Raw genomic sequence first — 25,949 nt, 5'->3', positions numbered from 1 at the left:
TGGAATGGAGAAGGAGAAAGATTAATGGAGACGCCACTTCAAGTAGAAGATGAGTCTAAAAGAAGCTCACCACCATAGTGTTGGATCAAGTGGCCTCAGAATAATTAAGAAGGGGGGGGGGGTTGAATTAATTATTCCTAAACCTTTACTAATTAAAAAATTACACTTCTAAGGCTTTTACTATGTTGTTAAGTGAATAAGGAGTAGAAGAGAAACTTAACCAAAAGTAAAAGCAGAAATTAAATGCACAACGGAAATTAAAAAAGTAGGGAAGGAGACAAACACACAAGAGTTTTTATACTGGTTCGACAATAACCCATCCTACATCCAGTCCCCAAGCGACCTGCTGCCCTTGAGATTTCTTTTCCAACCTTGTAAAATTCCTTTACAAGCAAAGATCCACAAGGGATGTACCCTTCCTTGTTCTCTTTGAACCTAGTGGATGTACCCTCCACTAGAACTGATCCACAAGAGATGTACCCTCTCTTGTTCTCAGTCAAACCCAAGTAGATGTACCCTCTACTTGTACCACAAAGGATGTACCCTCCAATGTGTTAAGACAAAGATCTCAGGCGGTTAAACCTTTGAAACTTTGTGAATGGGAATACAAAAGAATTCTCAGGCGGTTAGTCCTTTGAAGTATTTTGTATAAGGGAAAGGGAAGAATCAAAAGAATTCTCAGACTGTGTCGTTTTGAATTCTTTGACAAGGAAGAAGGGAGACACAAAAGAATTCAGGAAGTTAGTCCTTTATTCTATTGGAAAAGGGAGAAGAGAGACACAAAAAGAATTCAGGCGGTTAGTCCTTGGCGAATTCTTTTTGGTAAAGGGAGAAGAGATGAAAAGAATGAATAACACAAATTTTCAAGGTTTGGAAAACTAGAAAACTTTGGAAAGCTTTTTGGCACAAGGAAGAAAAAGAAGTTCAAAGAGACTCAGAAATCAATGTGGAAAAACTGCTTGTGTAAAGAATGAATTGGAAACGATAGATGTATAGATTGATAGATTGGATTGTTAAAAATGCAAAACAAAGCCTTGCTTTTATAGACTCTTCATTTCTGGTCAAGAGAACCATTTAGAAGAGTTATGACTTTTAGGAAAACTTAAAACCAATTTGAAAAATTCAAAAACCATTTGAAGAGTTACATCTTTTGATTTATTCAGAAACAATCACTGGTAATCGATTGCCAAATCAGTGTAATCGATTACACAAAGCTTTTATGTGAAAGGATGTGACTCTTCACATTTGAATTTGAATTTGAATTTCAACGTTCAAAGGCACTGGTAATCGATTACCAAAACATTGTAATCGATTACAACTTTTTGAAATCAATTGGAACGTTGTAAATTCATTTGAAAACCTTTTCAAAAACATTTTGCTACTGGTAATCGATTACAACAATCAGGTAATCAATTACCAGAGAGTAAAAACTCTTTGGTAAACATGTTTTGAGAAAAATCCATGTGCTACTCTGTTTTTGAAAAAAACCTTCTCATACTTATCTTGATTAAGCCTTCTCTTGATTCTTGAATCTTGAGTCTTGAATCTTGATCTTGATTCTTGGAAGCTTTAATCTTGAATCTTGATTCTTGATTCTTGAAATCAAATTTCCTCTTGAACCTTGAAGTGTTCTTGATTCAATCTTGATTATCTTGAACATCTTGATTATCATGAATTGACCTTTGAGCTTTTTGTCATCACCTTTGTTATCATCAAAACATCTTTGAATCAATCTTGATTCACCATGAAGCTTTGCTTCTACACATAGGAAGCCATGGATAAAAGCTTGAAGATAGAAGAAGATGAATGAAGGGAGAGAAAGAGAAAAGCACGAAATTTAGTGTCTCTAAAGAAGTCTGAACTTTGAAGTTTAATCCTCAAATGATCAAAGTTGAAAAAAATGCACACACATGCCTCTATTTATAGCCTAAGTGTCATACAAAATTGGAGCGAAATTCAAATTTCACTTGAATTTGAAATTGAATTTGTGGAGCCAAATTTTGGAGCCAAAATTTCACTAATTATGATTAGTGAATTTCATTTATGATTCAGCCCACTAATCCAAGATCAATTCCAAGATTCTCCACTAAGTGTGCTTAGGTGTCATGAGGCATGTAAAGCATGAAGGACATGCACAAAGTGTGACTATATGATGTGGCAATGGGGTGTAGTAAGCAAATGCTCACCTCCCCCTCTAAAATTTAATTGGATTGGGCTTTTATCAATTCAATTAAATTTATTTCCCAATAGACACATCAATTATTCACTCAGTGTATGTGAAATTACAAAACTACCCCTAATACAAAAACTAGTCTAGGTGCCCTAAAATACAAGGGCTAAAAAATCCTATATTTCTAGGGTACCCTACCTACATTATGGAGCCCTAAATACAAGGACCAAATATAATGACATCCTAATCTAATATGTACAAAGATAATTGGACCCAACCTTGGCCCATGGGCTTAGAAATCTACCCTGAGGTTCATGAGAACCCTAGGGCCTTCTTCAGCAGCTCCAGCCCAATCATCTTGGAGCCTCTTGCTCATGGCTTTAGTGAATGGTCCCTTCCCAGGGAGGATTGCATCAGCAGATAATTTTCATTCTGTTTTAAAACAGCTTTTAGCAGAAATTCCATAAAAAATTGAATATTTACTATGAACTAAAGGAATATTTAATGCGCATATAACATGTATTGTAAAAAAAGTAAATTAAATAAACTCAAATTCCAAAATTACTTAAACACTAATTGTTTTATTTTTAATTTTCAAATAATAGGTTGCCCACTGGATGTGAAACGCCTCCAATCTTTTTGGTTCCAACAGTCTAACATCATTGAAATAGTGCATGATATAATAAAACATAAGTTAATAAAGCATAATATAAATTATAACAAAATAAATATTTTAGAATTAAACAATTATAGTTTCCCAATTATTGTTGAAACTTCCTAAGATTATGTAGTTGACATCCAGTGCATGAGGTAATACCCACACTCGGTGCTTCATTTTTCTCTATTACACTAAATACATGAAATTTAGATATTCAATGTTAAGTACAAATTAGTCTGCACAATATTATAATTTAAGTATAAGCATTGTTTAAATGGCTTACTTTCACAACAATCCACCTAGCAGCAGCCTTGGATTTACATTGTGGAGTATCATCGTCAAGTCCTTTCAAAGCACTATTGAATACAAAAATGGATGTGTATTGTACAATTAAAATATTGATGTTCTCGACTAATGCTGATGCAAATGTATTGAAAAATAGAACTGGCCTGTTAATAATTGCTTTGAGGTCATTATCTAGCCTATTATGCAATGAATAAAATCAGATGACGAGATTTTTGTTAGGCAAAATGACGACCATTTGCAATTGTGCACTGCAGTGGAGAGCTATATAAGTTAGTATACTATTATACATTATTTATATTCATTTGTTCAGTTTAACTTACCCATTCAAGTAGACTCCTATGTACAAATCCCACTTTGAATTGCGCATCCAGTTCTTAATATGACTTTTTGATTCAAATTGCGATTATCCAGATCTTTGTATGGATTATGGCTCGAGGAATCCATACATATTGGCATTCCTCGCTCGCATACTTGTCTCAGTCATATGCCTATTGTTGTTAAAATAAAGTAAATTATGAATGAATTTAAAACAATAAGTTAGGTAATAAGCAATAATGTACACTTACAGAATCCACAACTGCATAACAAAGATGTTGAGACATTGACCACCATGTGCTATTTCAGACATATCTTCGTGCTTTATGTACAAGGGGAAGTTGTCATTCAACAACCCAAAAACAGTAGCATCACACATAACCTGCAACGGCTTCAGAAAAAGTTGTGGGATGGTTAATGTCATTAGATATAGGGGATTATCTACATCATGATCTGGCCTATAACGACTTGCCTTGTCGCTATGATATCACCACTCTAAACCGCTAAAAATTTCAATTTTTTGATGAAAACACAGTTAATTTGCTTATGAAAAATGAAAGTAATTTTTTCTCGACATACATTCACCAAATAACGCACCATTACTTAAGTGAATATATATATATATATATATATATATATATATATATATATATATATATATAATGGAAAGTAAATTTGTTCATACATATAATTAAATTTGTGATTTACATCTTCAAACCAACAAAAAGAATTATGGAACAAGCTATGGAGGAGTTGATTAACAAAACACAACTCTCTCCCAAAATAATCCCAACGTCATCACGTCAGCTCGGTAGCTCCACAAAAGAATCTCACTTCTCATCCTCTACTGCTGTCATTCTGCTCCCACGAACAAAGGTTCGTGATCATCACAGGTACCAACCACACGGTACAAAATTGTGAGGGGTGAGTTTATTATAAAAGAAAATTAATACAAAAATCAAATAACCACAATTAGTAAGAAAACATTAACAAATAATATAAGCTTACACAAACATTCACTAGTCCAACACACACTCAACAAATAGTCATCATCAATCCATAGTTCCAATCAATCATGCTCAATATGATGCATGCACCTGACCTCAACTCTCAAATGCAATGTGGTAGCATCCCCAAGGAAACAGCCTAAGCGAGTCCACACGACACTCTCACTTAGGAAAACTAGGTAGTAAGTGTCGAGGTCACCCTATCATGAATATGTAACTCCCCCCCCCCCCCCTCACGATGATCAGCCTGAGTCTCAAGGAGTTCCAAACCGAGTGACATGCCCCCTAGTACAAGTATTCCTCCTCACGAGAAACTACAAGTACTTACTAACAAAGTTTATACTATTTCAATGTCATATGAAGTATGAAACATGGGCACCATCAAATGCACTGATCATGGATAATTAAAGATTCTAAGCCATCCCCCTCCGAAGATGCTTAAAACACTTTAACCACTCTTTTTCCTCACCAGGGGTATCCAACAAGGTTACTGCACCCCCCATGTACATACACATCACACAACGTATAAAGCATGGGCACCATTAATGCATTGATCGTGGACAATTAAAGATTCTAAGCCATCCCCCTCTAGAGATGCTTAAAACTCTTTAACCACTTTATTTCCCCCACCAAGGATATCCAACAAGGTCAATGCACCCCCATGTATATACACAACATACATAATCACAATGTATTTTCAATATCATCAACATTTCATCTCAATATCACTCTCAACATCAACATCATCTCATCTCAATGACATTATCAATAACAACAACATCATCTTATATTAACATAATCATTAATAACAACATAAACTCATATTGACATAATCATCAATAACAACATCATCTCATATCAATATCATCATAAACATCAACCTCACCTCATATCAATTAAAGTCATCAATAGCAACATCAACAGTAAGTCACATTCCACATATACATACATCTATAGTTCATGCCTGAGATTCACACTTCCCAAGTCTTCAGACCACACAAGTCTAATAATAATGTTATTAATCAATAATAGATATGTTGCATCCCATTAGTGAAAAACATTGTTTTCTTGAAAACAAGCATGCAACAGGGACAAACATACATCCCCATAGTTAGGTTCCCTGACCTCAACTATGGCATTAAAATCTGTAAACTATAATAAACTCCCCTCACCTATCATGAGCTCTCCTTCAGTTCCTCTTTGCGTCTCTCAAATGTCTCTCTTGTTCACGCTCGTCAGTCCAAACACAAGGTTCTATATGCCAAATTGAAGGAAATTTAATATAGATTTCAGAAACAATGTAATGAAAACATTCGGAGTAAAATACCCCTATCAAACATAAAGGGCTGAGGGGTGTTTTGGATTCTTCCAAAAGGAAACATCATTTTGAAATTCCGATCATGCCAATGTGACCAGGGTTCAGTGAAGGTCACGAAAATAACATCAATGTTATAAAAAGATAACTTTTACAATGTCTAATTCTCTAGGGTTTTTCAAAGGAAGTGTAAAAACACCCTATTACAGTACCCAACACATTAGAGACACTAAGAGTAACTCAAAATAACAAGGAGAAGGGTTTAGAATTCAAGATTACATTAGAGAAGCTATGAAATGAAGGATTGGGGGAATTCTCTCCACTAAATCCTTGAGGAGGATTCTGAGGATTTTGCTCCGATTAAAGTGTTCCTCTTGGTGTGGGGTTTGACGGCAAGCAACAGCTGCTCGCAACGGCCGTCGGTGGTGGAGAAGGAGGTGTTAGGGTTCAGGTGGCGTTTTGGAGAAGAAGAGAGTGAAAAATCATGTTTTTCATGATGAGGAACGTATTTATAATCTGCAGATCGCGCTTAGCAAGTTCATCTCACTAAGCCAGAGTCCACTTTTCGCGCTTAGCACGAAAATTCCCTCTGCTCTAGGGCTCGCTTAGCAGATCAAATCTCGCTCAGCGCAATTCCCTCTCACAAAGTTTCTTCTCCCAAAAGGTCTCTGTGGCTTTGACAAAGTTGGGCCTATTTCTCCTTGTCAATGCCATACTTTTTGCAAACAGAGTCATCGACACTATCCTTGTCAGCTGCAATTGCCCATTTCGACGTCAAACCAGAATTAAACTATCTCCACCGCTACCCGACTGTTTGAAGTATTTGCTTTTTTGTCCTCAGATTAGATGCTTCAAGGATATCAAATTCAGCCCAAGAAATGAAAAATTACATTTTATTGTTACTAAATTAAAATTTTATTTTTCATCAACAAAATGCAACATTTAACTCAAATGCCTCCACCAACCAAAACCAATACAAAGGATCCAAGTGGTGAAGGTAACAATAATTGGAACAACAATGGGTCATCGCAAACTGTAGAGGCTAGCTGGAAAAAAATCTACAACTAAAGGGAGCAATATCTAGGGTGGTGGGTAGAACAAGGGATCTAGTTCAAACACTAGTTCTAAGGACTGGGGTCAATCAAGTACTACAGACAAGGGTCAAGCATCTAGTTGGAAAGAAACAACAGATGGCAAGAAAGAAATAATGATAACCGAATAGAAGTCCATCTGATTATCCTTTCAATTTTGTTTTATTATTAAAATAGAGGTAGTGTTCAAAAGAAAATTAATTTAGTATGCAAATTAATGATTTTAATTTCCAGTTCACATTCATTATTAATTATAAGTTAACCTTCAAATCACAACATAGTTAATGTGATGTTTTATCAATATAAATTTACATATGAATCTTTCCTTTTGTTATGTGCGGTTTAAGAGTCTTTCCTTATCCATTATCTAGATATAGGTTATTAAAGGTACTTCAAAATCTTATATTGGATATAAGAAATCAAGCAAAATTTTATCTTTTCATTCTTATAGGTTGTTACCATATTGTGTGTATCATGTCTCCTCAGTGATGATTGCTCGAGTTAAACTCTTCAACCAGGGTAACCAACTGACCAAAAGTTCACCAATTTTATTGGACTACTGGTATAGCTATATAATTCAAACTAAGAAAAGTTACAAAAAATTTTATTGGACTTCACCAATCTTACAATGATATAAAAAAAGTTGGAGTCCACATATCACAAAATTCCTAAGATGAATATTAACTAAGAAACAACTATCTATCTAATTCCTAAAAATTGACTTCAATTATATAAAGTGTGATAAGAAACCACTATGCATCAAAATTTTGGGCATAATTTCCTGTGTCTTTGGACATTGATACAATCCTACCCCACAAGGGCATTAGATAGAAGACTCTAAGAAGATTGGTCCAGAGATGCAAGAGAAGGCCCTAGGGTTCTCTTGAGCCTTAGGGTAAATTTTCGGCCCATGGGCTAAGTATGAGCCCTCTTATCTTTGTACATATTAGATTAAGGTTTCATTATTTTTTGGCCTTGTATATAGGGCACCATAATATAGGTAAGGTACCCTAGAAATGTAGAATTTTTCAGCCCTTGTATTTTAGGGCACCTAGACTAGTTTTTGTATTAGGGATAGTTTTGTAATTTCAAATGAATTAAGTGAATATTTGATGTGTGTGGTTGGAAATTAATTTAATTGAATTGGGAGAAGCCCAATCCAATTAAATTTTAGAGGGGGAGGTGAGCATTTGCTTGCTACACCCCATTGCCACATCATATAGTCACAGTTTGTGCATGTCCTTCATGCTTTACATGCCTCATGACACCTAAGCACACTTAGTGGAGAATCTTGGACTTGATCTTGGATTAGTGGGCTGAGCCATAGCCAAAATTCACTAATCATAATTAGTGAAAATTTGGCTCCACAAATTCAAGAGAAATTTGAATAGAAATTCAAATTTCAAATTACATGGCTCAAATTCACTGATGTGTGCGTATTTTTTCAACTTTGATAATTTGAGAATTACACTTCAAAGTTCAGACATCATTTGAGGCACAAAATTTTGTGCTCCTTCTCTCTCTCTCCCTCCACTCATCTTCTCCTTCCTTCAAGCTCTTATTCATGGCTTCCTACGGTGGTGAGCTTGTTCTTGACTTATCTTCTCATTGAAGTGGTGTCTCCAATCATCTTTCTCCTTCTCCATTCCACTGCCAACAAACTTCAAGAAGCAAAGGAATCCATTTATGAAGAAGATCCAAGGCCTACAAGCTCCAACGGAGCTACATCATGTGGTATCAAGAGCATCTTCATCTAGGTGATGTTCTTTTGCTTCCTCTATCTTTTTGTTTGGTGAATTCACTTTAAATCCTTGTTATTCATCTTATTCTACATGTATATCCTCCATTGTCTTGTGGTTTGGTGCTGTTTAGAGTAGATGCAAAAAAAAAAATAAACCGATTAAATCTTAGATCTACACTTGTTCTTGCATTTCTATGGTTCAAATTTCATAGATCTACTCTTGAATCATGTTTTTGTGTTGATTTTAGGTTCTATCATTTTTCAGTCATAATATTCTTGTGCTGAACCTTTAGATCTAAATTTTATTCCAAAATATTGATTAGAAAAAAAAACACAAAAATCTAAGTGTAAATCACTTAATCCATGTAGTCTTAGAGTCATGTTTAGTCATAGTAATTGTCACATTATGTTCTAAGTTTTTGATGAATTTTTATTTTGTTGATTGAATTCTAGATACATTTTTTTCATGTATTCTTGTCCTTCTTAGCCTATCTTTTGAATTTTGAGTCTAATTCATGCATGTTATTTAGTTCATAACATGTTCTAAATCAATTCCTAGAAGTAATCTTGTTGTTGAACTTTTTTTTTGTTTTCTAAGTTCCTACATGATGCCTATGATGAAGTTGAGTTGTGGCTGGATTTGTGAATCAAAATAAGTCTTAAGCTCTCTTGAATTGTGTTATTCAAGATAATTGAGCATAAGCAAACACAAATTGTCACTATCCAAGCCTTAAGCAACATAAACACTACTCTTGATTTCTAGGTTGAAATTGCTGGTGCTGGCAGCTTGAACATACAAACTTGTATAAATTATTGGGAATTGGTCACCACGAATTTTGAGCTGAAAGTTTTACTGAATTTTCTAGACTTCTGGATAAAAATTATAAAAAAAAAAGAACAAAGCGATTTGGATTAAAGGAAAAAGTAAGAAAAATCACACAAGTTGGAAGAAAAATCAGTGTCCAAGAAAAAAAAGGGAAAAGGAAGTGTGCTGGTTGTTTTGACTTGAAATTTGTTCTATAATTGGTGCCTATTTTATACCAATCTTAGTTCTGAAATTTCAATTGAAAATTAGTGTGAAAACTAGTACCAAAACTAGAGGTTTCTTGAGTCATTTTTTTTAGTTTCTACTCTACTCTAGAGCCATTCTTGGTTTCTCTGAGTCCTAGCTTGCTTTTAAGTGCTTGTCATTGCTTTAATTGTTGAATAATCCTTGAAAATTAGTCTTGTTAAAAATCTATTGGTTTAGCTTTCATTTCATTTTTTTTTTGTCTTTGGTTATTGCTTGTCTCTTTGTTTCTTTGTTTGTGAGTTTCCATATAGGGAATTGTAAAGGAGGATTGGTACCATCCGTTTAAGAATTTGAGTCAAGAAGCAAGGGGCCTACCACCTTAAGAGCTATTGGACTAAGAAGCACTCCAAATTGAGTGACTCACCAAAGAGAGAACAACCACCAAAATTGAGGACCTTGTTGTAATTTTTTTAATTGACAATTTATTTACCTTTATTGCTTTCAAAATTTTGTAACAAAAAGGCCTTTCATTGGAAGTAAGTTGGGAGCCTCCAATAGGTCACCCTACTTCCATTTATGTGTAATAATTTTAGGCAATTTTTCCTTAGGATAGTAAGTTTTTTGTTGGGAACCTTAAATGAGGTCATCCAAACACTCTTAGGATCCGCCTAGTTTACATTTCTTTCACTTTAATTTCTTGCTTACTTTCATACCTTATTTTCTATACTAGCCACACCTAGTTTATCTTGTTATTGCATAGTACTTTCTTCTTTCTTATCATGCTTATCTTGATTTCTTTTGGAACCTTAGCTTTTACCTTTTTGCAAACATTCAACAAGAAAGAACCACAACTTAGGAACCAACATGAGTCATCATTCATCTAGTGTTAATGGCGAGGGTACTAGTCATAAGGACCCTCAATCTAGAATCTTAGATGAGTTGAGTTCCCTCAAGTTATGGAAAGAAAAACTAGAAAGAAAAGAAAAAGGAAAAGGGAGGGTAAAAATAAATCAAGATGTGAGGAAACAAATAAGGGAAGAAGAAAAAAGGAAAATAATAAAATAGTTAAGAAAAGAAAAACATGTCTCCTATAGTAGTCATAACTCTTGCAAGAGCCTAAGTGAAGAACTTCATTACTATTATGAAGGAAGGCATAGGTCACATCTTAGACCTCACTCCCATAGGAGAGAAAAGGAAAAAGCCTCAAGAGGCTAACATTAATCTCCCATACTTCCATAGGAAGGACAATCTAGAGGCTAACTTAGATTGGGAAATAAGGGTAAAGTAACAACTTAAAAGGAAGTCTACTTCAAAATCTTATGGCTCTCACTCTTATCCAAAGAAAGACCAAGGTCAAGGGATCTTAGGGGTGACTCCTTCTAAGCCCAAAGATGATAAGGGGAAGACAATAGAAAAGCAACCCCTTAAGGCTAGTATGCAAGAGAAGACTAGCTCCATGGAGTGCTTTAAATGTCTTGGAAGAAGACACATTACTTCTCAATGCTTCACCAAGAAAACCATGATTATGAGGGGCCAAGACATTTATAGTAGCCAAGATGAGGCCACTACTTCACCTTCCTATAGTGAAAGTGAAGAAGCAAAAATGGAAGAATCTAGTGAAGAAATCTACCCCCAAGAAGAAGGACAACCTTTAATGGTTAAGGAGGAGTGTAAGGAGGTAAGTGTCTCCTCCAAGAGGTTAGCTAAGAAGGAAAGGCATTTTGAAAAAAAGACAAATATTAAAGAAATTTCCCTTCTTAGAAAACCTCCACATTTTCTCCATTGTAAAAAGACACTTGTTAACATTGTCACACCTCTTGGGCTTGACTTTTTTCCTCAAGTAAAGGAGTTGTTGGATGAGGGTTTGGTTCGCAAGAGCTTAAATCCTTGTGCTTTTTTGGTGCCCAAAATATGTATTATTAGGCACCAAATCCCTAAAATAGGTGGTATGATGAATGTTTTGAGTGGTGCAACCCTTTTATGTGAAATCACTCATGCACCCAACATCTTCATGATTTGTGTACATAGGGACTCATTAGGTAGGTTTGTTCTTATTTTTAGTTTCAATACAAACTTAGGTACTCGTATGGGACACCTTAGGTTTGTCATATTTTTTTGGTAGGAATAATCAACATGAAAATACAAAAGAATGAGGCTTGGATAGAAGACTCCAAAATGATTGGATAGAAGACTCACTAGTTCAACACCTTTGATAACTCATGGTGTAGCTCCATTAGATCTTGTAGGCCTTGGATCTTCTTCATCAATGGAGTCCTTTGCTTCTTGAAGTTTGATGGCAGCAGAATGGAGAAGGAGAAAGATGATTGGAGATGCCACTTCAAGGAGAAGATGAGTCAAGAACAAGCTCACCACCATAGGAAGCCATGGATAAGAGCTTGAAGGAAAGTGAAGATGAGTGGAAGGAGAGGGAGAGAAGGAGCACGAAATTTTGTGCCTCAAGTGAGGTCTGAACTTTGAAGTGTAATTCTCAAATGATCAAAGTTGAAAAAATGCACAGACATGGCTGTTCGCTACCGGCAAGTGCACCGAATCACACAAGTAGTATAAAATGGTAAGAACCGAGTATCGAACTCTCGGGGAACTTGTGTTACTTGGTAAAGCTATTTCAGTGATTAGGTGTCTAGTGTGAATAGAGATGTGTAAACTAACTATTAAAAGGGAAAATCACGTGAGTAATGATGCACAAAGACAAGTAGATGACACATTGGTCTTCCTAATAGGTGCCTGATGTTGGAAGGATATTCTCTACTTAACAATGCTCATGTGTTATATGGTGTCTCCTAAAATGCTAAACCCTGATTCCTCATGATAGTCTAGCCTAATCTTGATCAAGCATTGTCCGCAAATTCCTCTTGTTGGACTAAACTTGGCTAGGACTGCATTAAGACAAACATACAACAACTAGGTTACCGTACCCCGATTCCTCATGAAAATACGACAAACTAGCCCCGTCCTATCAAGTTCTAAGAATCAGACCAGTTTCCACTGTTGAATGATCCTAAAAACACATGCATCTACATGATCAAGGCAAAAACATGGTAGAATGAAGATCTGATAGCTCAGTCTTTAAATCATCTAGCTCAGTGTGATAGAGCTCTACCTTCCTCTCAGGCAAGATGTTTCTCCCCAAGACATTGTCTGTGTACCGGTTCCAAGCATCTAAGAAGGAAAATCTCCTTGTATCATATTGTGTTGTGGGTCTTGAACCAATACTTTTGCATTTCCTAGAAGCCATCTACATATAAAGGAACCAAAAAGTTAAACAGAACATAAGTTGATCAAATTCAAAAACTGAAAAATAAAACTGAAAAAGGTACTGGCGGCTTAGCGAGACATGGTCCACTTAGCTGGTCTTGACAAAAGCAAACTACTGCTTAGCCACAGGTGGGGCCACTTAGTGGAAGTTGCAGAACTTCAGCTTCTGCATAATTGGCTTAGCGGGCAAGTGCCCACTAAGCTGAACGTCTGCCACAAGGATTTGCGCTAAGCTCCTCAAAGGCTGTGCTTAGCGGCACCATACAGTTCAAAAACTACACTAAGTGTGGGAGCTTAGCGAGCGGGGCTCGCTTAGCTCGATGGATGCCGCAAAGAAATGCGCTTAGCTCAGGAAAGCTCGGCTTAGCGTATGGATATCAACAAAAAATTTGACTTAGTTACCTAGGCTTAGCAATTCAGCCTCGCTTAGCCAGAGGCATCTCAGCAAGAGGATGAGTGTTCATCCTCAAAAGATGAACTTGCTTAGCGTGGTAGGCACGCTTAGCGAGTTCTTCCGAGAATGCATATATTCAATGAATACTGATGAACTCGCTTAGCGCAGCATGCTCGCTTAGCATGCATTTTCCAGAAAATGTAGAAAATGCAATTTGTTTTCTTGCACTTTTCAAGCCTCTAAAAGGCATTTCAGACATGCAATGTTCCCAAAATAATCAATACAGTACAAACGTATATAAAGTCCCAATCTTAAACTATTTCTGAAAAAACATTAAAACCCTAAAAATCTAAAGCTAAATGTAAGGTTTTCTACCCTAATGTTTATACAAGTAAAAGAGAAAGGGAAGTAAGGAACTTACTTGTATCATTGATGCTTTGTGATTGGAAGTAGATAATGCAAAAAGAAAGCACAAATGCAAAATGCACAAATTTTTGGAGAGAGAATGCAGAGAAGAAGTTTGCAAAATCTGGCAATTGTGAGTGTAACTGGCGTTACACTCACTTAAGCAGTTTTCGACCTTCTCGCTTCGCGGACAGCTACGCTAAGCGAGCCAAAGAGACGTTTGGTTTCTCAATGAGGCTCGCTTAGCAGATCCACACGCTAAGCCGACGTTTGAAATTCAAAATCAGTTTTTTTTTTTAACACACAGAGGGCTTGGCTTAGCGCTCGGATAAGACCGCTTAGCGAGTTATGCAGATCAAAAAACCTACAACTCTCGCTAAGCCGGGCTCTAGGTCGACTTAGCTAAAATGATGCATCTTAAGTACAGAGGGGATAGTGCTTAGCAGATACGGAATCACTTAGTGCTTTCATTGCCGCAAGGAATTTAGCTTAGCCGTCGTGACTGGCGCTTAGCTCCATGAACCCCAGTTTTGGCCACAAGGAAATGAGCTTGGCGGCAACAAGTCGTGCTTAGCCAAACAATACACTACGCTTAGCGGTTAGGTCGTCACTTAGCCGAATTCAGATCGAATTGAAATGGGCTTAGCTCAGCCTTGGCCAGCTTAGCGGATCAAATCAGCCTGTGATGCAAGGGTTGGGCGCTAAGCACTTTAGACTCTCGGCTCAGCATATGACCAAAGATGCGCTTAGCGCGAGGCTTGCGCTTAGCGAAAGGACTGCTTTTCAGAAAATATTTTTCTAAGTTATTTTTCAATCCCCTTTTTTTTCAAGAAATTGAAACCCTTAAATCTTACATTCAAGGATAAGCTGATATACTCTAATGTATAGATTATAAAGCAAGTTCCACATGATATATGCATGAAAAACAAAGATAGCAGAAATTAAAACTGGGTTGCCACCCAGGAAGCACTTCTTTAACGTCATTAGCTTGACGCATTTACCTCAATGGGTAATATCATGTGTTGGTTCTTACCTCCAGAACCTCTTGACCCACTTCTATTACCTATAAGCAAACATTTTGTTCTGGAGTAGGCTTGTCTTCAACAAACAAATCAAAATCAATTTTCTGATGTTCAAAACCCTTCTCCAGCTTCTTTCTACCCATATCAACTATGCAGCTTGCAGTTAACATGAATGGCCTTCCCAATATTACAGGAATGTCAGTATCTTCATAGATATCCATTACCACAAAGTCTGTTGGGAAGATAAAACGTTTCACTCTGACCAGCACATCTTCAATTACTCCATATGGTCTGGTAATAGAGCGGTCAGCCAGTTGTAAAGTCATCTTAGTGGGCATGATCTCCAACTCTCCCAACCTTCTACACATGGTGAGTGGCATTAAATTAATGCTGGCTCCCAGGTCAATAAGAGCCTTTCCCATAGTGACTTCTCCAATCGAACAAGGAATAGTTACACTCCCAGGGTCTTTATGCTTGCATGGAAGGATCTTTTTAATCACTGCACTACAATTTCCTTCCACTACGATGTTTTCCTGGTGAAGATACTTATTTTTCCTTGTTAACATATCCTTCAAGAACTTGGAGTAGAGTGGCATCTGCTGTAAAGCTTCTCTGAAGGGCATGGTTATTTCCAGTTTCCTGAAAATATCTAAAAATCTCGCCAAATGATGGTCCTTCTCCTTCTTGGAAGGTACCACAGGATATGGTACTTCCATACTTTCATTCACAACTTTATCACTTCTACTATTCTCTTCCTTTTCATCTTTTTCATCTTTTTCAATTTTTTTTATTTTCTTTTTTTTTCTACTTCTTTTTATTTTTCTTGGTCATTAAATTATTTTTTCTTGACCATTATTTGTTTCTCTTTTTCCTGATTGCTTTCACCTCTCACATCATTTTGTTGCCATCAGTACCTTTCATTTCAACAGCTTTCTTCTTGTGCACAACACTCTCCTTATCCTCATCCTCCACAAACCTTTTACTCCTTGTCATCACAACTTTGCATTTCTCCTTGGGATTCTTTTTTGTATTTGCCATAAAACTGTTGGATGACTTGTCAGCTATCTGCTTGGCCAGTTGTCCCACCTGGACCTCAAGGTTCTTCAGTGTTGACTCAGTGCTTTTATGATTTGACATTGTTACCTGCATAAACTGAGTCAAAGACTCCTCCAACTTAGTAGTCCTCTGAAAGATGTTAGGCCCTTGTCGGATTGGCTTGTTCGAAGGTCCACCCTGGTCTTTGTTGAACTGATTACCAGGGTGTGACCTCCACTGTCCTTGTTAATTATAAGGGCCCTGCTGGAAGCCTGAAAATCCTCCTTGAGTTGATTTCCCATATAATGAATTTCTTGAGTGTTTTCTTCATTGGGAATACATTGGCCTATTTCATGAGCCTCGCCACAGATGGTACAACCGGTAACCTACAAAACAGAAGAATGTAAAGGTTGACCAATAGACAATTTAGTTAGCAACTTACGAAGTGTTTTTGTTAAAATCTCAAGTTGCTTAGAAAGCAACTTATTCTGTGCCAATAAAGCGTCATGTGATGATAGTTCTAACAAGCTTTTCTTTGTGGTTTGATGGGTTCTATCGCGCAAAATGGCGTGATCACTGACTGACATATTCTCAATTAGCTCAATTGCTTCTTTCGAGGTCTTCAGCTTTATTTTTCCCCCTGCAAAAGCATCTAGCAATTGCTTGGCTTGTGGTCTCAGCCCACCTATGAACATATTCAATTGAATTGGCTCAGAAAATCCATGGGTGGGAGTTTCTCTCAATAAACCTTTGAACCTTTCCAATGCTTCACTCAGAGATTCATCAGGGAACTGATGAAATAAAGAGATTACAGCTTTCCCTTCCGCAGTCTTGGACTCTGGGAAGTATTTCTTTAGAAATTTTTCAACAACTTCTTCCCAGGTTTTCAGACTGTTACCCTTAAACGAGTGAAGCCACCTCTTGGCCTCTCCTGCCAATGAGAATGAGAATAGGCTGAGTCTAATAGCTTCATCTGGCACACCGACAATCTTAACTGTGTTGCATATTTCAATGAACGTTGCCAAATGTGCATAGAGGTCTTCATTAGGTAATCCTTGGAATAAATACCCTTATATTAAATGAATTAAAGAATGTGGGTAGTTGATGTTGTGAGCTTGCACTTCAGGACGTGCAATGTTAGTAGAGAATTGCGGTACTGAGCTGCTTGAATAATCCTTAAGGGTGATCCTCTGGTGTTGCTCGTCTGCCATGATAGTAGCTTCAGGCAATTGAGTAGCGGATTCCCTTGATGATGGTGAATCAGAAAAAATGAGTTTCTTCCTCAAGAATGGATGCAACTGTTCTATCTTGCAGAAGTTTCCCTCTCCTCTCAGCCCTGTTCGTTCTCAATGTAGCTTCAATTTCTAAGTCCAGAGGAACTAAATTGCCTGTGGGAGATCTATGCATATAAAATACTAACAGACACAACGATTATCCAATTCAGTAAGAGAAGACAAATATGAATTGAGAACAAATATTCACAGATAATCAAAGAATAACGAATAAAGAATAGGCACCTAAAAATGAACTAACTTTCCAAATAAAATAAGTTCCCCGGCAACGGCTCCAAAAACTTGTTCGCTACCGGCAAGTGCACCGAATCGCACAAGTAGTATAAAACGGTAAGAATCAAGTATCGAACTCTCGGGGAACTTGTGTTACTTGGTAAAGCTATTTCAGTGAATAGGTGTCTAGTGTGAACATAGATGTCTAAACTAACTATTAAAAGGGAAAATCACGTGAGTAATGATGCACAAAGACAAGTAGACGACACGTTGGTCTTCCTAATAGGTGCCTGATGTTGGAAGGATATCCTCTACTTAACAATGCTCATGTGTTCTATGGTGTCTCCTGAAATGCTAAACCCCGATTCCCCATGATAGTCTAGCCTAATCCTGATCAAGCATTGTCTGCAGATTCCTCTTGTCAGACTAAACTCGGCCAGGACCGCATTAAGACAAACATACAACAACAAGGTTACCATACCTTGATTCCTCGTGAAAATATGACAAGCTAGGCCCGTCCTATGAAGTTCTAAGAATCAGACCAGTTTCCACTATTGAATGATCCTAAAAACACATGCATTTACATGATCAAGGCAAAAGCATGGTAGAATGAAGACCTGATAGCACAGTGAACACACAAAATATCATTAAATAGATAAAATTAGATATTTACATCAAGTACCTACAAGGAAGATCCAACAGAGGATTTAGCTTTCCATAACTGGGAGACTTCCTTTACAACAAAGAGAAGAGAAAGACGAAAGATTGTAGAAATACAAGTAGTGGGGATGTCTCCTCCACCTCTAGAACCTCACAATCACTCACAAACTCATCTTAAGCTCTCAGGACGGCTTCCTCTTCCAACTCTGGTCTTTACAGATCTTCACACAACAAAATCTCTCAAACTCTCTGGAACTTGGACCTTTCTCACTCTAGAACTCTCCAATTATGTAGAAGCTTCAAGAAAAGGCCAAACTCCCCTCCAAAATCTGATTCCAGGCTTAAATAGGTGGCTTTTTTCGTGCTTGTGCGCTTAGCGCAATTCTGAACCGCTTAGCGCACATTAGTGAATTTCGGCTTAGCGTGGCTTTTCTCGCTCTGCAGATGGACCGAAGTGGTGCGCTTAGCGGGATGGCCCTTCGCTCAGCGAACAAGCACAGCTCATCCTTCTTCCAGATTCATCCTCACGCTTAGCCGAGGATTGTTGCGCTCAACGGATAGCTCGCTAAGCCAGCAGATTGGCTTAGCGAAAGGGTGAAAATCAGCACTTCAAAACTTGCCTAATTATCCTGAAATTGCGAGAAAATGATTATTAAATACACAAAATGGGAGTACTACATATTTATTACCTATCTTTAACCAAAAGTAATTACAACACTGCAAAAAAACCATAAATTGGACGAGTTTGATACAATTTACACAAGTTTTATACAAAAAAGTTAATCATATTCACCGACTAACAATGGCCTCTATTTATAGCCAGGGAAATTTGAATTTCTATTCAAATTTTACTAGAATTTGAAATTGAATTTGTGGAGCCAAATTTTGGAGCCAAAATTTCACTAATTATGATAAGTGAATTTAGTTATGGTTCATCCCACTAATCCAGATCAAGTCCAAGATTCTCCACTAAGTGTGCTTAGGTGTCATGTGGCATGTAAAGCATGAATGACATGCATAAACTGCGACTATATGATGTGGCAATGGGGTGTAGCAAGCAAATGCTCACCTCCCCCTCTAAAATTTAATTGGATTGGGCTTCTCCCAATTCAATTAAATTTATTTCCGACCACACACATCAAATATTCACTTAATGAATGTGAAATTACAAAACTACCCCTAATACAAAAACTAGTCTAGGAACCCTAAAATAGAAGGGCTGAAAAATCCTACATTTCTAGGGTACCTTACCTATATTATGGAGTCCTAAATACAAGGCCAAAAAATAATAAAATCTTAATCTAATATGTACAAAGATAAGCGGGCTCATACTTAGCCCATGGGCCTGAAATCTACCCTAAGGCCTTCTCTTGCATCTCTTGCCCAATCTTCTTGGAGTCTTCTATCCAATGCCCTTGCGAGGTAGGATTGCATCAGACATTCACCACGTCCTAATGAAATTTAACTCATTTTAATGCACAATGTGGTTTGAGTTGCAGGAGGTTTCTCAGAGAAAGAAAAGATTTGCATCAAATCTTTCGGTTAAAGATTTGATCCAGATGATTGAAGATACTGTGGTAGAAATGGAATTTAGAGTTCATAAGAAAAATGGCAAAGTTAGAACTATAACTTATGTTTTATTCAAGTTGCTTCTATTTCCTACAAACTTTCAAATAAACTAAATGTTAGTTTAGCTAAAAGTACATAGAATACCAAAATTTCAGTTGGAAGTGATGCGAGAGAATAAGGTGCACAAAACTACCGGCTGCCTCTCAGTGGTAGTAAAGGTAATGTATGTTTAGAATGAGCTAATTGATTGTAAACTAATCTTTACATCTCAATGTCTGCATAATTTGTTGATGCTAAGAAACTAACTTCATTTCAAATTTATGAGGGAGGAAATGGGGTTTAATAGTAATTAAAAGATAGCCCACAAAAAGGAATAAGATAGAGAAAAGAGTAAATAAGTGGTTTAACCAAAATGTGACACCATAAATGAATTATTGTTGTAGTAAAAAGTTGATTGTGCAATTAACATGTCACCGTTTATGATGCATGTCATAGCTTTTATAAAATATATAGTTAAATTAACTAGAAACCCAATAACTTTGTGCTATGGACTAAACCTTCAAACTAAATACTCAAAGGTTAATTAGTATCATAATATCCCATATAAATTCATTGCTATATGCCAGCATCATCTAGAAGGAAAGATCCAAATATACCCATAGAATACGATAGCAAGAGAAAAACAAAAAGAAAAATGAAAGATTGCAAAAACAAGCACTAATCAATAGATATAGTGGCCTACTTGTCTTTTGCCTTGAGTGAAACCCAATATTTGTTAATTGCCAAACTAATAATTTTATAGGTCAAGATCTCAATACTCAGTAGCTAGACAAAAGCATGAAAGGACTAACCCATATTTACCTTACTAGACAAAAAGCTTTTAGACACTACCTTTATGCTTTTGTTCCTCAATTTGAAGATAAAGACAGAATAGAATAGGGACCCATTGAATAGTAGAACTATAGAAAGTCACCTTTTGAATCCTTAGAATAAAGTAATCTAGCTTACACGTGAATCAATTCAAGTAGCCCATACATTTTTGGAACAAATTTGTCTAACATAAGATTCCTATTGTCATTTTAGTTTATGCTTTCTATAAGTTCAATAAATCATTCTGCAAAATATAGAATCAATATATAATCATATTCTCAACTCAATTATAAAAAAAATCATGTTCTCAACTCCAAATGTGAAAGTCCTCTGCAGACCCAATTACAAGCAAAAATAAAAACAAAACAACCCAATTACAAGAAGGATGCATATTTTCTTCCACAATTACAAGCAAAAAGAAGCAACCACATACCTCAATCTCGCAATAGCAGTGACGATCCCAACTCGCGGAGCAGTTCTAGGTTAAGCATTCTAAACTTAACTAGTTGATGTTAACATTGGTTTTTCAATAACCGATTTTAGCGTTCTAAACTTCACATTTGTTTTAGAGAAACCAATGTTAACGAATTAATGTTAACATCAGGTTTTTAAAAAACTGATGTTAACATACTCTAGTTAACATTGGTTTTTTCAAAACCAATGTAAATTAACTCAATTTATTTATGAAAATGCCACTGTGCTGTTGTTAACATCGGTTTGTGGGAAAACCAATGTTAATCATGCAATGTTAAATCTATAAATTCTAGTAGTGACTACTCACACACTCCATTTGGAGTTCTGTAGTGTCCTATAGGGTTGAGATCAAGGATAGATGTTGCTATTATCATAGGAGAGAGTTGCAATCATCACTACTTCATAAATGTCATTGTCATTCGTTTGTAAGGCTAAATTGGAAATTTCAAAATAAGTGTAACTCGTGGATCATGTCTAAAGAATGCTTAACCAAATTTTACAGGAGTGCAAAGGCAGGTTTTTATGCTTCTAGGTACAAGAGATTCGGCAACCTATGGTATATCATTGATGCATTGCAAGCCTTCATCGAGCATCAAAACCAAGATCTGAGAATCACATAACTGAGTAAATTTCATAGGCAATCTTACTAGTGAGTGCTAAGCTACAAATGATCATAACAAAGATGGAACTACGGATTCAAGACAGAGGGGAAGTATTCAAGGGTGCACCTGTAAATTTTTTCCTATTTTTTGAAGATTCATTTTTGTTATTCTAATATCATCTGTAAAACATTAAGATATGGGGCTATTTTATGTGAATAATTGTTCCTTCACCAAGTTTAAATTTGATAGGGAGCATCTCATTTTCATTATTAATTTTTTGGACATTTATATGACAATGCAATGGTTATGCAATGCTGATAAATTCTATATACAATTAATTGGTATAACATTTTAATTAAATCATTCTATCTTCATTCTTTTAAATAATTATTATAAAAATTAACAACTTTTAATTACGTGCTAAATAAAAATTAAAAAAAATAAAACAACATCGATTTCAAAAAAAATTGTCTTAGACTATTTAATAATATAAAAAATTGAGGATTATAAGAAAATTTTTCCAAAACGTCTTAGAAAGTAGACTTAATAAAAAAGACATTCTAGGACTGTTTTTAGAGAATCACCTTAGAAGTACACTTTCTAAGACGGTTTTCCAAAAACCGTCTTAAAGTCTTCAATTTTTTTAAAAAAAAATTCTAAGATGTTTTCTCTGCAAACCGATGTAGACACCAAATTTCTAAAATGGTTTCAAAACCATCGTAAAAGGTATCAAATAACCGATGTAGAAAGCCTTTTTTGTAGTAGTTTCAGTATCATTGGGGTTGCTTATATAACTAAAAGATACGATCTTAATATATCTTTTCTTATTTGATCCTTTAGGAGGTGAAGATAAACTTTCTCACTTTCCTATTTTAGAATAACTAAAAGCTCCATCGGTTTGTTTCATAGTATACAAAAACTTGTTGTAAATTGGTAGAACAATATGTAAATTGTTGTAAATTTCTTGATATGTAACCTCGATTCCTATCGATAAAAAAAAGTTGTACAAATGGACTAAATGGATATGTGGCATGCAAGTGCACTCGACCAACTACCGAAGAGCTTGAGAATTTTGGCACACCAGACCTCACTATTTATAATGCTGGATAGTTTCCTTGCAATCGTTACACTCACTACATGACATCTTCTATAGCATTGATCTTAGTCTTGCAACGAAGGAAATGGTAATCCTGGGGATACAGTATACAAGGGAAATGAAGAATGGTCTCTTTAGTGCCATGCACTATCTCATGCCCAAGAGGCAAATTCTCTCCCTACACTCTGGCTGCAACATGGGCAGAGATGGAGATGTTAGGAGCATATTTATGTTAAATAAAATTCATGTAATTATTTTTAAATTAAAAATGGGTTTTGATTTTAACAAAACTCCCAAGAAATTTACTCAATAATAATAATGTTTAATTTTAATAGTGTTAATAGATTTCTATTAAGTCAAATGGATTGCCTTGTAAATTTAAATTTTATTTTTATAATAATTACATTAAATATTGAAATAGTGAACAATATTCAATTGTATGATAGTTGATTACAGTGTAAATATTTATACAATGAATGTATTTAATTTAAATTCATAATAATAAAAAGTTTAATTTTTATATATTATTAGTATTTTTAACCAATTAAAAAGTATCCTAAAATGCGATTTTTTTATAAAAAAAAAATCAACAATCTTATTATATATAATAATTTATGATTAGACAAAAATATAAAAAAAAATATTATTATAAGTGATTAGAAGAAGAGTATTGTTTCATTTGCTAGCATAGTTCTTGCATCAAAAGGGTCCATCGAAGTGTGGCTTGGGACATGTTACTTCCTTTCTTACTCCCTCCGTGTGGCCATACTTTAGTGCATGTGTTTTCAAACATCATTAGGCATGGATTTGATTTATGTCCTCTTCCATTTTTCTATAAATTTTCATACTAGGTACTGGAATGACCACTCTGTCCATGGATCATAATAGGTATTTAATGGGAGATGATGAACACTATTGGAGTGAGAGTGGTGTCTCAAACATTGAAGGTGGTTGCTATGCCAAATGCATTGATCTCTCAAGGTAGAATGGACCTGACATCTGGAATGCCATCAAATTTAAGGCAGGTATAACTCTATTAACCTTAGCCTACTTCAACATCTCCTTATCTTTGATTTCATGCATTTTGACACATTTTTTATTCACTTTGATGTGAGTCTTGGAGAATGTTGTTTTTTATGAGCATTTTCGGGAAGTTGATTACACTGCCAAATCAGTTGCAGGTAAGTAATAAGTTTGTTTATATATAAGGACTTAGCCGTGACTTGATCATACCAAATTAAAGGTTGACTTTAATGTATGCTTGCAAGATGTGTCCATGAGTCATGACACTAATCCATTATGTGAGGTCAACTCCTTCAAATAAATGAGGCTGATTAGGATGGAATTTAACAATTCAAACCTTTGAATATTATTCAGACTACAAACATTAAGGTGGGTTAAATTACAGGAATTTGTGGGGGCATAATAACATCTTATAGACCTTATACTAATTCGAAATTAGTTACAATATACCTTGTTGATAAAATATAATAATGTTTTTTCCTTGTTGCAAAAAATACCGGTGCAGCTTATCCAATTGACTACATTCCAAATGTGAAGTTACCATGTGTGTGTCCTCACACTAAGAATGTGATCCTTTTGGCAAGTGGTGCATTTGGTGTGCTTCCTCCTGTGAGTAAGCTAAGGCTATCGCAGACCATGTACCATTTCATCAAAAGATACACAGCTTTTGTAATGTCTGGGTAACTTATAACACTCAATCTTGGCTAATATGGCTTCCTCTATATATCTCTCCAATGAGCTCTTCATTTATGATGATTAAAGGTGGCAGGCACGGAAGAGGGGATAAAGGAGCCACATGCAACATTTTCAGCTTGTTTTGGTGCAGCCTTTATAATGTTACACCCTACAATGTATGCAGCCATGCTTGCTGAAAAGATGAAGAATCATGGTGCTACTGGATGGCTTGTTAACACAGGCTGGTCTGGTGGAAGGTAACCGTTTAGTAGTAATAATAATTATAATTAAAAAAGGAGTGCTAGCAATATTTTCAAACACATTTTCACATTGTTTTCAAAAACACCTTTTTCTATTGGTTTAAAATTCAGATAGGATCCACAAATTAAGAATGGAGAATGGGAATCACATTTTTAGTAGGTCCTAAATGAATTTCAACCAATAGAAGATAAATTGTTAGTTAAAGAACATTAAAAAAGAGTTATTAATACAATAACTCATACAATAGTTGATACAACAATAGTTTTTCTATTTATTTCTGTATCACATTACTCATCACTTCTCATATTTCTTTCTCCTTTCTCTCTCATAAAATTGGTCATACAATTTCTTGTATAGATAACATTTTCTATAGAAAAGTGTTGCTAAAATATATTTTTTTCTCTTCAAAGATCTAAAACCAGCTTTTTTTTCTTGCTTGTGCAAAACTGCAGCTATGGTTGTGGAAGTCGTATTAAACTATCTTATACAAGAAAAATTATTGATGTTATTCACTCTTGAAGCCTCTTGGATGTTAAGTACAAGAAGACTGACATTTTTGGACTTGTGATCCCCACTGAAGAGGAGGGAGTCCCCTTGGAAATTCCAAAACCTGAGAACATGGTTATGGTCCCACAACACTCATTTTCAATCATTAACTAATTTTTTTGTCACTTTCAAAGTCTTTTAACATAATTTGGAAATTTTGTTTGATTGCAGTGGTCAGAAAAACAAGCCTACAAGGAGAAACTATTGAATCTGGCTGGATTGTTCAAGAACAATTTTGAAACATTCACTTATGGAGAGAACAACCAAGTGATAAAGGAGATTCTTGCTGCTGGACCAATCATTAATGATTCTTGCATTCTTTGGTTATTTCGATTTGAAAGAAAGATGATACATAAGTACAAGATTGTCATCATGCCTTGAAACAAAGAAGAAAGTCATGGAAATCTTTTTATTGCACCTTGAAAATCAAGTATTGTCATGTTCTGTTTGTTCCCTTTTTTATGATTATGTAATTTTACTTGGGTGTGGTTATTCTATTGGCTATTGTAGATGCCAGATATCATCTCATCTTTGTTAGGTGTTTTGGGATACATAAATACTCTTATTTGTTTTTGTGATTATGTGACATCCCTGGGAAGTGGAACTTTGTCCCCTTCATCCCTCAAATGGAGAGGAGTTTAATTAGTCCATGTTTTTCAATTTTCCATGTTTGCTCCAATGTTTCCAAACTACTTGATCTTTTTTTTAAAGTAAGGCAATTATTTTATTGCATAGATTAATTCTTTGAACTTGTAAAAACCTTAGACGATTAACTTACATACAATTGATATTTATTTTATCTTGATAACTAAATAATAATAATAATAATAATAATAATAATAATAATTTGGAAACAGAAAGCATCCCAATAGATAATGAGCAATGTGATTTTTATATTATGTGACTTTACCTATGATTAAA

General features: G+C 35.6%; 1 pseudogene; it reads left to right on the top strand.

Annotated features, from left to right (window-relative positions):
• The first annotated feature begins 19,393 nt into the window (after positions 1 to 19,393).
• On the top strand, positions 19,394 to 25,409 carry LOC114386036 (annotated as a pseudogene).
• Positions 25,410 to 25,949: the final 540 nt, after the last annotated feature.

The sequence above is a fragment of the Glycine soja genome, chromosome 15, assembly GCF_004193775.1.
Source record: "Glycine soja cultivar W05 chromosome 15, ASM419377v2, whole genome shotgun sequence".
Lineage (NCBI taxonomy): Eukaryota > Viridiplantae > Streptophyta > Magnoliopsida > Fabales > Fabaceae > Glycine > Glycine soja.
This window is presented reverse-complemented; position numbering and strand designations above follow the sequence as displayed.